The sequence below is a fragment of the Lutjanus erythropterus genome, chromosome 9 (genome assembly GCF_056507025.1).
Source record: "Lutjanus erythropterus isolate fLutEry1 chromosome 9, fLutEry1.hap2, whole genome shotgun sequence".
In the NCBI taxonomy this organism is placed as follows: Eukaryota; Metazoa; Chordata; class Actinopteri; order Lutjaniformes; family Lutjanidae; genus Lutjanus; species Lutjanus erythropterus.
In genome coordinates this window covers 11,972,778-11,983,662 of record NC_139325.1, presented here as the reverse complement: position 1 = coordinate 11,983,662, position 10,885 = coordinate 11,972,778, and the positions used below count along the sequence as shown (strand labels likewise).

The 10,885-nt window shown below is 39.8% G+C and overlaps 1 protein-coding gene across 1 annotated transcript in view; it reads right to left on the bottom strand.

Annotated features, from left to right (window-relative positions):
* LOC146321124 (myelin basic protein-like) overlaps positions 1-10,885 on the bottom strand; it is a 60,890-nt gene that overhangs the window by 1,873 nt on the left and 48,132 nt on the right. The gene's annotated exons all lie outside the window — the stretch shown is intronic.

Below are 10,885 nucleotides of genomic sequence, written 5' to 3'. Positions count from 1 at the left end.
TGCCGATTCTGTGCCTTATGCTTTGGAGAAGTTCAATTTGAGATGGAATTACTCCTAAAACAACACATTTCTAGCAGCAATATCAGCATAATAATCTCTCATGATTTGCTCCAGTGAGTTCTTCGGCTTGATTTCCTGCTGGCAGATCTGCAAGTCATGTATAAAATGGGAATATAGATGCAGAGAAGATGAAAATATGACCGGATTTATGGGAAATGAAGCCAACTTTCATTCTCTGAGAAGCCACTTTGTCATACACATTACTGTCCCAAATTTACCCAGAAGGCACAGGGATGGTAATGTGAGCCTGTCGTCCACCAGATGGATAACAGCATTTGCATTTTTCAGCAGAGAAAATCAAGTTTTAAATGCTTGTGCATTGTCAGCATTCAAAACAGTTATTCATTCATCATTTGTAACCACTTATTTCTGAACGGTTACAGTTTAGAGCCCTGACCGATATATAATTTAACTGATACTATCAGCCTGATATTGGCCTAGCACACCTGTATCAGTTTATATACTGTACTGGCATATATGTTGTCTGATATGCCCCAATATGAAAACTTATTTTTATTTACAGAAGATAATGCAGATTGTTTTTATTTGTTAGCTTTATAGGCAACATTCTGTGTACATTTGATCCTTTTTCTTAATTTTGTAAAACAGGTATTTATCTTAATTAAAAATACTGGTGAAAGTTTAGTGGTTTTAGTTCCCCGGTGTCATTTTGGACAATAAAGTTTATTGTTAAACCATAAAACAGCCTGTTTCTATTACATATCTTTGTCATTTTTGAGGGAACATTGTAAAAAATGTGCGTTTATGTATGTATTGTATTTTCTGAATTTGAATTTTTTCATCCCCTGGTATTGGAATCAGCATTGGCCCCAGATATCCAGTATCAGTCAGCTCTAATGCAGTTTTTTTTTTTCAGTTTCTACATGCATTAGTTAAAACTGAAGTCACGCTGTCAAAACTCTTCAGACAGTCAGCAAAAGGGAAGTCTATGTGAACCAAACTGTTAAGGATTTTCCATTGCTTTCACGCAAAATGCATTCAATGACCACATTTTCCAAAATCCATAAACTGTTTTCTCATTCATACTCCACCACCTGCAAAACACTATATACTTGTAGCACATTTCAAATGCTAAAAGATTTGGTTGCACACCTTCACCACTTAACTGAACTTTGTATTTTTCAGAAATATTGCAAATTACTAAAAGGATATAGAAAAAATAAAGAATATTGAAGCAAATTGATGCATTTCATTCTTGTTTGTTATTTATAACAAAATACTGATTCATGTGAAAATCATCCACGTTTCAAAGATAAAATATAACATCATTTGTTGTCAGTGTGATGTAAGTGACAATGTACGCGTTCTGAGTAATAACTGTTGCAAGCTTATATTGAGACATGTGTGAAGTGTTTTTGGTGGTTTGAGTGAGTTTTGGAGGTGAGATTAACTGTTTTGCCAAGATGTGTGTTGGTAACGCAGACTGTGTGAAGTGTTTTGAACAAGAGGCTTCAGTAATACTTGTTAGCGATGAAAAAAAGCCTAATGTAATTTAATGTCATTTTCTAATTTTACGACCGACCAAAGTCTGATCATTTGCTTCATTATAAAATGAGAGCTATTTTTTTCTTTTGTGCAGCTCTTCAACAAAGGCCTAATCGATCAGGACACCAAAACGTACTTGAAGCCTGTCTTATTCAACACCTTCTGTGATAAGACATGACTGTAAAGAGGCTTTAATAAAAATGATCTAATAATACCATTCTTCTGCCACCGGAGTGATTTGTTTAGCATGTCAATAATCCTACAGTTTTGGCAGCTGTGTCACACACACACACACACACACACACACACACACACACACACACACACACACACACACACACACACACACACAAACACACACACACCAAACCGCTGTAAAAAGCACTTAGTGAACGTCGTCTCATTCAGCGTGTCTCATTTCCTCATTATTTCACTCTTGTCAAGGTGAACAAGCCGCCATAGAGGCCATTCTGAGACACAAATCCTCATTTTAAACTAATAAAATCATGCAAGGTTAACAGCTGCTTTGAGGCAGACGACACGTCTCATTCAAAGACTTTTTTCTCACTCAAAGACTAATTTCTACAAATCATGACCGCAATATAAAATGAAAGAATGAAAACAGAAAAAATAAGATGTCAAGACAGGTTTTGATCAAAGAGGAAGAAGCTGAGAATGAAGTCACTATGTGTAAAAAATATTATAACACCTTTCAAATTATTCTGATGGCAAAAATAAAAAACAATGCCTCCATACTGCTCCTCTGGTGTAATCCAAGCCCCGACACGCAATACACCTGTGCGCGCACACCGTCACACCACACACATCCAGTTCAGACAGTGTGCATGTGCACATGAACATGCATGGCTCCAAGCTAAGGATTTACAGTGAAGATTTAGGCTAAAACATGGTGTAAATGATGTCTTTCAAGTAAGTTTGGCATGTTGGGGCTTTTTTTTGTTTGTTTATTTTTACATTTCAAAAATGGTCACTATTCACTTCCATTTTCTGTCAGATTCAGCAACACTGTTTTCCTGTGAAACAGCAGTTAACCCTAACCTGACCTTCAATCAGCATGAGGGTGAGTAGATAATGACTGAATTTTCATTTCTGGGTGAATTATCCCTTTAAAAAAATGTATTCTACTGTACAAACTGCCTAGATTTTCTCACTTCGAACAAAAAAAGGGACTGAATGTTGTTCCTGTGTGCCCCACAGCACTACACCTAAATAATCATTTCTTTGTCCTTTCTTCCTTTCTTCTTCATTCAGACACAGGAAATGTGATCATTTACAACAAAACAGAAGGTTTAAATGTTAATTTATCATGCCAGAATTAAATCCTACAAAGCCCTGTTCAGTGGATAGTGCCACTGAACGGGCCACACGTGCCAATTAACGTCAATCCTGCAAGTCACTATTTGGTTCAGCTCTGTGTGCAGCAAACTTCAATATTGTTGCTTTCAGCCCATTTGTCTCTATGCCCTTCAGTCAGACCCATGAGCTATTTAGCGCTGCATCTATGCAACCTGAGATGATAATCCATGCTGATGTATTTACCCCTGCAGCAGGTCTGCATGCTCTCCTCTGAGTTATGAAAAGTTGGGATATTGTAACAGTGAGCGGCTTCTCAGCTGCACGCTGCGGTTTTTCCATATTACTTTCTCTCTCGTTTGTGCACTGTGTCAGCAGGTCGCAGCTTTGTACTTTACTTCATTGGTCAGAAAACCTTTTTATTGTGGTTAAACAAAAAAAGTAAGGTTGAACAAAAAAAAGTTTAAAAAAATCCAAAATATACGAGTTACTGTTGTGTTCCCAAGTTTCTCCGGGGAGTTCGTTAGCAGACAGCAGACCTGCCAGTTACTGAAGAAAAAAAATCTGCCCTGTGATCTCTACAGCCAACAGTGAGGCTCATTAGAGAGTCACTCTGCATGTTTAAAGTGTTTTATGGATGTGTGACATTTCTCGAGGGATTGTGGCAGAACAATCAAATCAAGCAAACTCAACTATTTAAGATGTAAATGTTCAGATGGATTAATATCCTCATCCATAGCAGTGCAGCCTCATAGCTTTATAGTAGTGTATACTATTTATAATCTTATTTGTGGTAAATAATCTGAAATATAACAAATCTGTCTTTGTTAACAACAGCAAATATATTATATTACAATGCTGTTGCCTCTGAGGTTGCTTTTTTAAAAGTAGAATAAATTAAAGAGCTGCTGTTTTTCTGTCCTACGTTGGCCCGCCCATGAGTTCTCTTAAATCATTTCCATCGTCCATCGCCCGTCGATCCCTCTTTTAAGCCCAGCGTTACCACCATCTGCCACGAAAATACAAATAAAACACAAATAACAGAGAGAAAAGCATCCTGACGTGGCTGATATTCAAAAGTCCTTGACAGCCCATAATACTGCAGTACAATACTGACATAAAAAAAGGTTATGTGCTGATGAGTAACCTATTAATCAGATATTCTTAAAGGTACATTAAGTCAGGGTTTTGGCGTCCCAGTGTACAAACTGACCATAGTACACGTGTGTTGGGGGGATTGATGGGATTGTTGATCAATGCTGATGACTCAGTGATTACGGAGTGCAGCTGCTGACATTTCTGCCTAATCAGAACTCACTCAGCTGCTTATGCTCTTTTGTCGAAAGCCAAAAAACCCTCCCCCACACGTTTTTAACTGCCTAATAAGGAAGGATGATGGATGACCAAGTGAGTCGAACCAAACTGTTTTCAAGCCCTAAACACAAATGACGCAGTAGTATTATTCTTGTTCCAGGATTTATCATTGTGTCATTTACTTTGCAGTGATTTATGGGGTTGGATCACTGCTCAGATTAGATAGCTTACTCATCTGTATAGTGAGGATAAGACTGTCATTTGAGTTCATTATCACTCACCGTACATGGCACCAGATAGTAATCAGTGTTGTTAATATTTTCTGGTCAATAGAGGTTTATTAAATAATAGACTGCGTGATGACACTCGAATTGCTGCTTGTGATTGAGATCAGCTGTTTTCAGATTCTGCAAACGAAACCTCCAGTATAAAAATATGGTGTCTTGCTATTAAACAGAAGAAAACAGTGTGATGTCTGTAAAAAAACAAACAAAAAAACATGCTTTTGTGAGATATTATTGAGTTGCTTTAGATAAGTTTAAGCTACATGAACAAAATATGATTTTTCTGTTGTTTGGCAGCAGATGAAAAGTGAGAAGGGCACGCATACAAAGTTAATGGAGAGCCATCAATTGTTGCACTCCGTCTATGATTTTGCTGCAGCTCTGTGTAAGCCTTAGTTCAGTGCCTAATAAATGTACTTGTCAAGATAAAACTGCACATGTGGGAGTGGGCTCTGGCACACTTGCAATAATCATGCTGTTTAATCAGCATTTCTAAATGCCACACCTGTCAGGTGGATGGATTATTGTGGCAAAGGAGAAGTGCTCGCTAACACAGATTTTATTTGTGAAGTTTCAGTCTTTTGCATGCATAGAGGAGATCTCAGGTCTTTCACTTCAGCTCACAAAAAGGCAAGCAAAAACAAAAGTGTTGAATTGATATTTCTATTGAGCATATACGAATTATATGTCTCCTGTATGATTCATGAAGAGAGGCAGGAAATTGGCACAGTACAACACTAAAAACCCAGCAAGCGGATAATGAAGCCGGTAGAACAAGATCCTCTCGCTTATTAGTTCTTTTTGCCTATAGACATCTACATGCCCTCACAGAGCTGCTGCTTTTAGTTTACACTAATTATCTATGATATATTCACTGAAAATCCCTGCTCCTGTTACAAGTGTTTCTTCTGTACAACATGCACTGATAAGTTGAGCTACGATGGTACTAAATGTAAATTGGACCTGAAATAAACTGAAACTCAGGTAAATCCTTTGACTCCAGTTTCAGTGGCTGGGTCAGCGACAGCTGTGTGACGCTTCAGCGTGCTGAATTTTTATTAGGGCCGAGGCTCAGTGTCTACATTACAGTCAATCACACACTGATTGATTTCCTACATGACTCAATCTTTAGTTTAATAACAACTGCCACAAATCAGACAATCATTCAGCGCTCCGGAGAGCTTAATAACACCCTCAGCACACCTAACCAATTTATCATTAACTGCAATTGTCTGTGCTGCTCAGCCTGACAACTCAAGACTAATCTTACGGTAAATGTTTTCAGTCTGATGTTTCATGCCCGATACCGCAATCCTAAGTATCTGGCAATAACGATAACAATCCAATAGCATCTTTTTCCCATCTTAAATAACTAAGATATTGATATATTAATATTAATACACATTCATTAATTCATGATGGAATGAGCTTTTCATGTCAGGAATAGATTTTTTTACTTATAAAATGCTGCTAAACTGAAGTGAAGGAGACAAGGGATACCAGGTCAGATATGATGCTGCATGTTTCTTTTCCCTCTGTATAGTCAGTATTAGGTTATGGAAAACAAGCACAACTTGTAAACAACTCTAACAGCCAATTATCCAATGGTGTGATGCATAAGACTGCAGAGACGCAGGGGTCTGAGAGTGTGCCCTTCACTTTGTTGGCCAGCTTCATCAATCAATCAATTATTCATGCACTGAAATCCCAAAATAATGACAGTTTCTCAGGCCTGCTCATCACCGGTTTAGCAGATGGGTCTTTAAGCCTTGAGAGGAGAAGACAGTAAGGTCAGAATCTGCTGTCAAATATATTGCTCTGTATGCCTGTCGTTATAAGCACTGACAGACACTGGCTTCATTCAAAATATGTTTTCACCATCTCATAATGTAGCCAAGATATTATCACAGTGTGAGGGTGACCAGATAATAGCCTGTTATGTCATCTTGATTAATTCACCATGACAACTCCACAATATCCCTATGACAACTAAAGCATCAAGATGACCTGATAATTCTGGTGAAATTATCGTTGACAATTGATGTGATCTGCCGCCTTAGACTCTCAAGATTATTGTGCCCAGAACAATTACCATCACTCCCTCCATCTCCTGCATCATCTGGGTTAAACAGTCAGGTGAAGACACCAAGAACAGCCTGTCTGATCTGCTCAGCGGAGAAATTCAGTGCCCTCATAGAGGGGAAAAGATCAGTATCTAGAGGGGAAGTGGTATGCATGGAGTGGGCCTCAATCTCTTCATTTTTCCTCCTCTTCTTCAGTGTGAAGAGGATGTGTAGCCTAGCTTCTGGGACAACAACAAGGACTGTGGTGGGACCGAGGCACGGGAAGCATTCCTCTGAAAAAACACCCATCGCTATGTGGAGCTGGACCAAACCTCCCACCCGAGGGCGAAAATCCTTCTGCCGCTGCATTCATGGTGGATCTGAAGCACCCACAAGCCTCGAGAAAAAAGCCCCTCTCTGTCTCAGAAACCCCATCTGGCATTCAGGACGTTAGTCCTCCAGAGATTTTTCTGGACGAGATAAGAGCTTCAGCAGCACCACTCCCTTCTTATAACCCGAGCCATGTTCATGACCTTTAAACTTCACTTTGAGCAGTGTCTTTAAATGGAGAAGGATGTGATTCAAAGGAACAAATGCACACCGCTGTACCACAAGAAAAGATTGAGCTTCTTTTAGCAGTCAAATCAATACCAAAAAACACTTTGGATTTCTAAAAATTTGAACAGAAAATGAGGCATTAGCCACATTTGGCTTGGAGTACCTGGTATGAGGGTAGAAAGCTCTTATGTACACAACAGTGTCAGCGCGACTGTATTCTCTTTTATTTATTTATTCATTTATTTCTCTACAACTAATTTTCTTGTCAGGAGTGGATCAATAGAGCCATTTGATGTGCCACATTGGCTTGTAGTAATTTCTCTACAATATTAAGAAAATGTCCTAACTATCTAGCCCTCTGCCACTGTTCTTATAGGTAATATGAGTTAGATAAACAAGTCAAATGGTCAAACCATATTGCTTTATTCTGTTTTGGGGATTCAACTAATAATTATTCCACTATCTGGTAATCTGTAAATAATTCTAAGAGGGACAGTTTGGTTTATTTAATGTAGGATTGTGTGAGCCACTTATCAATAGACAGTAGATTACCTACAGTAGATGGCTGTAGGCACACCCCAAGTTTTGAGGGGCAGAGAGAAGCACCTGCATGGAACTTAAGCAATGTATTGCTGTGGACGGGGTCAGCAACAAAAGGTATTTTAGTCACTAAAAAAAGGTGCACCTAAAAAAGAACCAGTAACAGTTTAAGTGTACATTACACTACTGTATTGCCATCAGATAGTCTTTTCTGTCTGGAAACCACTATTATATAAACCAGTTATCACTCTTTGTAAAATTACTTGTACACTAATATAGATTTTTTAGGTCATTTTAAGTAACTAAAATACCTTTTGTTGCTGCACCTGTCCACACTAATACATTGCTTTGCATCCTTCTTGGTGCCTCTCGCTGCTTCTCCAAGCTGGGGGCGTGTTGACTGCCACCTGCTGTAGTTAATGCACTGACTAACATTAATAATAACCCCACATTAATAATCCAAATTATCCATTTAATCTATACAATTTCAGAAAATAGTGAAAAATGTCAATCACATATATCCAGGGCCTCAGCTGAAAACTAACAAACTGCTTGCTATGTCTGAGCTCAGTTCAATATCCAATGATAATTAATTTAGAATATTATTAAACACACAAAGGCACCAACTCTCATATTTGAGAAGCTGGAATGATCAAATTTGTTTCACATTTCTGCTTGACAAATGACTTAAAAGATTAATTGATTACCAAAATTACTGTTGATTAATTTTCTTTGCCTGTCTAACTAATAAATCAACATAATTTCAGCACTACGCTGTTTTCAACACATACTGTAGATACTCCTACAGCTCTCAGGAACTGGGACCTCTGGATTAAGCACAGTAATGCATTATACTCTGATTTGAGGTTAATTATATTTGTCTACAAGCTCGTTCATGAATCTTAATTTTGAATCTGGTCAGTTGAGCCTGGTGTATTAATACAGCACTATATCTCTGTCATGACAGACGTGTTTGTGGAGGATGAGGTTTTCACTGGCAGACGGTATGAATGGGTGTCTCTAGTAGGACAGTGGGACAGCACAGAAGAAGAATAGAGCTCAACATGGGTTGATGCCATCAGCGTAGTGCTCGGGGACGTTTCCTCACCCATGGAGACATGAGAGGCCAAAACACATTTATACATACACACACTTCAGCGGGGCATTGGACATGACTAATGTCCTGGAGTCGTAAGCCAGCTGGGTGCTTGTGTCAAAGGCTTCAACTGAGACATTACACTTTGATATCTTCTGCGTGACAACTAGCACGAGAAAGTTATCATCCTGAGAGCTTCAAGGTCCAAACACAGTCAGAAACCTTCTCCTCTGCCAAGCACATAAAACCTTCCAAATGCCATCAAAATCATCATGTCAACGCTACATATGTAAGTGCAGGATGGTGTTAAGCCTGCCTCACTGTGACCAGTGTTTCCACACACAGGGAGGCACAAAGGGTTTATATTGCACCAGAACACATGTCAATAAAGCACAATGGGACAGCTTCATTTGCTGCTGGGGGATGGATTGAGGTGGATCCTGATAATGCAGGCGATCTGATCATCACAAGCAGGCAGCTTTGTAAGACCTAAAAAGCTATGAGGAAGTCAGATCCCATTAATACTTGATCAGGTGCCACATACCGGGATAAAATCCAGATAGGATGTAAGACACCAAGAAACATAAATGCAAGATCATGACTCTGATTGTATTGGTCCTCCTTGTCTCTCACGAAACACAAATTTTGTTAGGCCCAACATCACAGCTATCTGATCTGCTCAAAGCTCACTAAAAGGCTACTGAGATCCAATAGCTCAGGCAAGGTTTGGCAGTACTCAAGGCTGCATGTGACCACATACTAGGGTTGGGTGATGTCTACCATACTGGCATATGACGAGGCCCACTGTCCACTTCACCATTGGACAGTGACATCATTGTTTTTGGGAAGGATGGGGGGGTTGGCTGTCCCATAACAGAAAAGCTGACTTGCTCACCAGCTCACCACTGTAATCACCACCACTTCCCACTGTCATTTGGTGAAGACCTCCAAATGTCTCACACAGCTGAGGGTACTCTGGTTTCCATCACCAGTGAAGGGAGTAGACAGATTAACTCTCGTCCAACATACATCCCCGTGCTGGGTCAGCAACACATGTCCGTAACATAGTTGTTTCAATAAGCTTAAAACAAAGTTAGCCAGTTAAATATACTGAGGAAGCTAAGCTATGAAACCAATAGTGACACGATTTAAAGGTGCACCTAACAGTGGCCTGCAGAAAAGAAATGCCGCTGCCACCAATATAACCAAGCATCTTGGTTTACCTAACTGGGCAGGAGGCATGACCTTAGTTGCAATGACCAGCAGCTGCATACCCTTTTTATTTTCTCCCACAAATCAAAAATGGAACAAAACTCCTGCCTTACTACAACTCTAGGGGAGATACTATGTCAAACACAAAAGACTTCTAAATTGCAATGTTACAATGGTAGAGGGCTCAGTGATCGATGATAGTCAGCCATCAGCGACTACCATACTTTCACTGGAGGACCACTTGGTCAACTGTGTGTGAAAGTCTTTATTACACAGATGAAAGCTCTGTTGGTTGTCTGATGCCCAATACCTCAAAGTTTTTTAATTTGGACCCAAGGAGAGCTACCAAATAGGCACAGTGGTCTTTGCCAGCTGTGTTAGGTGAGCCTGAATATGCATCTTTTCTCTGTTTGATTTTATCGGTGGGACCACTCTGACAGATGCCAAATGTGAGCAGTGAAGCAAAATGCGATGACAAGTAGTCAAGCAGACACACTTAAGGCACAGTCTTATCACCAGGACTGAACTGTAATGCATCTCATCTGGAGCTTGACGCAATCTGGATGTTTTGGGATAAAACACATGGTGTCTAAACATGGCCACAGATACGTGTCACTTATTCACAGCTACACTTCCACTTAAAGTTTGTTGTGTTCCTCTGAGAGGAAAGGACTCCACTTCATCTTGTCTGACATATGGGATTCAGTAGCTAGGGTAGTACTTTTGTACTCTCTCGGTTACCCATCATCCCCTCCCCTTGGACTCTTGTAGCCACAGACCCAGCTGCTCACACACATACACACTCAGTGATTGTCCTGCCAGATGGTCGAGGCCAGATGACGTGGTCTCCTGAACTCATGGCAACACTGAGGCACAATCTCTTACAACATGGCACACAAACACACAGAATGCACAGATAGATGGTGTGTGTCTTGCTG